A 5935-nucleotide genomic window follows, 5' to 3' on the forward strand; every position below is an offset into this window, starting at 1 on the left:
TGCTAAAGCTGTGATACTGTATTATTTTTCTCATATGTAGTACAACAGGCATCATCAAGTGAAAGTGGCAGAATACATAAGAGCCTTTTGCGATATATTCGCATTCACATAAAGATACTATCACATTCACATAAAGATGTATCAACAGGACATGGGGCCCAATGCTTATATGAAATATAGGGCTTAAAAGTCAGTTCATCACCCTTATATAAAAATTAAGGCTGGCTTAGGATTTTAGTCCTCCTGTGAACAAGCTGGCCACTGGTTCTACTTGACTTATAACCAATCCGGGCAAATACCATTTCCCTTTCCCTCCCACAAATTGTCATTAAAACAACCCTTCTAACACAATTGTTTTCTCACTTCAATTTGTTGCCACTCATGCCTCTTCAGGTTATGGAGACTGGTGATTCTATGCTACAGTCTGTCCCCGTCGTCGTCCCCCCCCCCGTTATTTCATTCCACTTCTGCAGTCTTCTGGAGCCTGAGAGGTCATCACCTTTAAATTGCCAATGGGAAAGTGTCCATGTCACCCAAGCATCAACAAGGGAATCCGAGAAATTACCCTCTCCTCTCCAGAAAATAGAAGACTCAGGACCGGCGCATCACATGACCATAGATTTAGATAAGTAAAATGGGCTTTTAGGTTGCTTTTTATATTTTTATATCTACCACAAATACTGTATTATACTGAGTAAATTGACTCTTTAACTAGTAATGCCAGAGAAACTGATCCCTTATTCAGTTAACATTTTAGGAGAATCTGTTCTCTTGTAAGAAAACCCCTCCATCCACTCGTATTCACCTTCACTGTGCCCCCTGCTGCTCTTCTGCGCTACCCACTCCTCTGCTCCGTCTGAGCCCTCGGTAAATACCCATTGCTTCCAGTTATAAAGAAGCATGTGAACTCCTCCTGAAATACAGTGTTTGGGTCTAAAATGGCAATCGTTGGGCCCAAACATTGTCACCTAAGGAGAAAATTACATGTTCACCCAATACAAAGCTTACACAGTGTTAGAGCTCCCAAATCTGACATAGGAACGGAGCAGCAGGAAGTGTGAAGAAGTTTAATATCTGCAGGTGGCTGTGGGGACAGGGTCTCTATAATGCCTAATTCCTACCACCCTGCATTGTGCCGCATTGGTCAATGCAGTCCCAATACATAGAGATGCAAATGACCTTGTTTTTTATGTTGTCAGGTCATATAAATGGCCTGGGTTGGTAAAACAAATGTCACACTGCAGCACATTGCATCCTGCTTGGGTAGTGTAGAATTGTAGATCTGGTTAGTGTGGTTAGTTTCTGGGCAGGGCTAGAAGGTTGTAGAAACAGAAGGATCTAGAGCCTTGTGGAAGGTAAGAAAGCCTGTATAAAGGGGGCTGATAAAAGAAGATGTTGGCCAATGTGAGACCAGAGATAGTGAGACCAGAGATGGGAATCTGTGAAGTGTGGAGGGAGAAGAGCTGAAGGAGGCCAGAGATTACAGGAAGGAGAGTGAGAATAGACACAAAAAGTGATCCTGAATGGAGGAGTGACTGTAACACAGTAACAATGGGAAGATACCAGAGGGCACTGCTGCAGTAATTGTGCTTGGAGGAGGCAACGCATGGGAAGAACATTCCAGCAAAGCAAGAGATGACATCAGAGGAAAGGTAGACAGTTGTGGTGCTGGTTGTCTCTGGAGAATGGAATGTGCTGGAACTGCCTCCTCAGAGGTAAAGGGAAATTGTCAGATGGACTGCACTTAATATAACCTGATCCCTCATACCCCTAAAGCAGCCTCCAAAACATAAGGGCTAATGGAAGAGATTAGCGTAATGCCCTTCTGCATAGATGTGTTAGTCACTGCACCAGCGATTTGACTAATAGTTTGGAATTCTTGCAAGATTAATTTTGTTAATCGTCTGAACTCTTCAATAAAGTACTTATTTATTATATTGTGAGTGTTGAGCTAATTGTTACATGCCAAACCTTGGTTACATTTGTTAAAAAATGGGAGAAAATAGTTTTTTTTTAAAAATGAACATTGACAAACATATGTCAAAGCAGTGTACTAAAAATGCACCACAACGCTGATCAAAAGGGCATGTCAAGGCACATGTGCTGACTTGAGCAATGTGTTGTGAACATACCCTGACTGTATGACTGAGTTTTTCTTTGCTTTTATGGAATCTGTGGGCAGTAATGGTCATTATAATCTTTCACCCAGAGTTGTGTACTTGACATATCTACCTGCTTATCAGAACACCTCTCTGGTCTTTGTAATAAATAAAGTTGCTAAGATACGTCTTCATGTGTTAGAAGATTGATTAACTCTATTCTAGATCTGTTCACAATAATAAAGATGCAAAAAGCAAATAGTGAAGTTATCTGGTAAAGATTGTTATTCTGCTTTCTATTCGCCTACTAACACTAATGCTAATTGTGAAGAAATTGCTTGCTTCATGTTTATAATTCAACAATAAAATCTTTCTTCAGCCAAACCATCCAAGGGCATGTCTGTTTTTAATGTAAGGCAAACATTCCTGAGTTGTGAAAGACAATTTCTTCTTAGTACCTCTGACTAACTCTTTACACATATATCTGTTTGCCAAATGTTATGACAGCATGCATACTTATATCCTCACTCACCAATTATACATCTGGAATTTTGATTTCTACTGAATATGTAACAGGAATTTTGACAATCTAACTGATTTGTGAAAAATAGCAATGAAAAGTAACCTATAGCAGAAATTCAGAATCTTGATTAATATCACCCAGCTTTAGTGAGCTAAAATGAGCAAAGAAGAGGTCACTGGCACTCCAAAATCCTAAATGTGAAACCCTTTTTATTGACACGACAAGATAGGTCTCATAGTTTCGGAACCCAATCTGGTTTCTTCCTCAGGCAAACAAAGTGACCAAATGATGGTGCCATCCACATGCACTGTTGCGCCCACCCGATATCAATGGAATTTTTATACTGGTCAGGAGTGCGATGGGATGTGGACACATTTAAGCTCAAAAGGGATGCAGGAATTAAAGGGAGTTGGTTCTAGTCTCACCCCTTCCCCCAACTTGATCACAAACTTAGGCACATGTAATGGATGGCAGTTCAATTGTCTCTATGAAAAATATTTTATGGGGAACATGGGGAACAAAAGTAGCCCCCCTCCAGAAGGAAGGACAGTGTCAGCACCAATTCAGAGATGATTTGAGGATCTACAGCCGAGTGATACACAAATAAGATACCTTTTTGTAGATAGTTAAGGTACTGGAATACATTTTTAAGATTTACATTTTGAGTTTAGTGTCACTTTAAGTTTGGATCATTTGGAGGAAGCATGCTTTATTAGAAAACAAATTGATTGCTTAACATGTATAATTCACAAAGAAGGTGCACAGTGCCTCTTAAAGTGTAAATCCATTCAAAACTTTTATTTTTAGTTTGGATAGACTCAGGAAGGATTAGAACCCCTCTCAGGTTGTAACAGCTATCTTGGGCTGGCCATATGCTATACAATCTGCCATCTACCATAGGTCTACCATCAACTGTGTAGAGCCTGCTTGTTTTAATCCAAATTAAATGGATTGTTAGGATTGGGTTTACCTCATATTACATAATTTTGGTAACTCTAAAGGGGATTGTATAGAGGTTGTACAATCCGAGTTTCTCTTACTTCCCATCACAGTGACAATGAGTCAACCAGACAGGAAGTGAGGAAAAATCTTCTACAAGGACAGAGATAGCAATACAAAGATTACAGGGGTTCTAGCCTTCCCTACAAAAAAAAAACTAAACATTTTCTCTCCTGTCTTTGTTGCTGTTAGAAAGATCTCCCCTCACTTTCTGTCCAGGGGGACAACCTTTATACTAGACAGAAAGTAAAGTAACCTCTCCAACTGAGCCTCTGATGGCACAACATGCATTTTTATTTCTGTCAGTGTTACTATTGGAAATTTTACCACATTTCCTGTCTCATGTAACCATTGAGGGAAACATTCTCTAACAGAGGCATCAGTAAAAACTTGTAAAAAGTTGCCTTACTCCTTCCTAAATTTTATCCAAAACTAACATAAATTGCTGGACATACACTTTAACCAAAACCTGCACAGGAAAAAGTCATAACAATTAATTCTACTAAACCTAAATAATCTTTGTATACTAGCAAAATATTTTTGCACACTTTCAGGCAGCAAGGAGAAGATAGCTACATAATGTACAGCAGCTGCCACTGACTGCAGGTCCCATCCTCCTGATTGGGAGTATAACTCCGCCCAGGGCTACCAGCCCTACATATATTACCTGCACTGTCCCCCAACCCCGTCCTCCACACAGTAACAGTATGTGGTTTCTTTTTAAATTTGCACATGTGTACAACAGAGTCCTCTATGTTTAATAAAGTGTGTGCAAACACAAAGATTAAAGTTGTATAAATAGTTCCCTTTCTGCTTTGTAAATGTAGTTGTGCAAGGTTTTTATGTATTGGAATGATTATTGTTTATTAAATACATGTTGACCCTGCCAGTTTCTGCTATTTCTTTTAATAGGATGACCATCCCATTTCTGCAGGATGATGGTCACCTCTGAAAACCTTAGAAAACAAAATTTGAAACGTGACAGTGGATTTCACTTGGTCAGTTGACCCTGTCTCTGGATGTTGTTGAATCAACAAGCTCCATACTGTCTGCACAGACTGGGTTTCAGGAGCTATATCTTTTGCTTAAAGCTAAATTTGAAACATAACAATTTAAATTAAAGATGTCTTTCTCTAAGCAGTTTTAGCACTGACATGTATTTTAGGTTAGGGCTTTTCCCCATAGTTCTCCTTAGGGTAACGGGAGGACACAAACTCTCCAGTCACCCTAAGCTCAGTATACCACGAGCTACAGCTCGCGATATACTGAGATGCCGCAGCTGAAGCGGATCCCGACAATTATGTCTGGATCCGCCCAGCTGCGTGAGTGACAGATGGCTCTGCCTATCTAGAGGCAGAGCCAGCTGTACCCGCCCCCTCCCCCGTCCGTTCTGCCAGTCAGCGCTGAAGGATCGGAGCGGGATGGGGGGAATCCAGTCCCTCCCCTGTCATGGCAGAGAGCCGTGACAGGATCGAGAAGTGAGCGAACGCCGGTATGCGCTCACTTCCTGATCTACTAAGCCGACCTGTGACAGTTTCATTGTCACAGGTCGGCTAGAACTATGAGGATGAGTGAAAAGCACTCACCTCATAGTTCTCCTTTGCAATGCTAGGTCTGCTTTGACCTACAGAAGTTGTAGTCCCAAGACAAGGCTGAGCCACAGAGAGGTGGCTTCCTAGAAAATTTTGAGCTGAAACCTTCAGGTGCATTTGTTTTGTTTTTTTAACAGGGAATATTTCCGAATTTCTAATGGCTGCAACTGATTTTTTTCACAGTCCATCCCTGTTCGTCCGCACTGATAACCAGCTGCATATGTTTTTCCACAGGGCATATATCCTAATTGTTGCGGGTTGCAATTATTTTTATAAGCAAGGCATCTTTTTTGAAAAAGAAGTACTACAGTGTAATATTCCTAGGCAATGTGCATCAGTACAGCAGTACTTGTTTTTCTCCTTTGAGAAAGCATGTGACTCTCTTAATCTTTTTAAAGTAGATGTAAACCCAGCCATTAAAATCTAATATTAGCTTTAACAACGGGTGATACTGATGATACTTGTGATACTCATATAAAGGTCCTTGTTTGGGCACTTGGTGTTATGGGGTGACACAATTCTGTCCCTGTCTCCCATAACCTTAATAGATGAGATTTGGCGAAGGGTGGGCAGCCTATGGTTGTAGATTCAACCAGTTTTTGCTACTGTTTGCCCTTCTCCCATGTTGTGGAATGGTGTGTAGCCTGTGGCTGTAGGTTTTTCCCATAAAACACTGTGCGGCACTTTTATAGTGCCACTGAAAAGGAAAATGTTGTGTGTGT

This window comes from Nanorana parkeri, unplaced genomic scaffold, assembly GCF_000935625.1.
Source record: "Nanorana parkeri isolate BGI_ZX_2015 unplaced genomic scaffold, ASM93562v1 scaffold65, whole genome shotgun sequence".
Taxonomy (NCBI): domain Eukaryota; kingdom Metazoa; phylum Chordata; class Amphibia; order Anura; family Dicroglossidae; genus Nanorana; species Nanorana parkeri.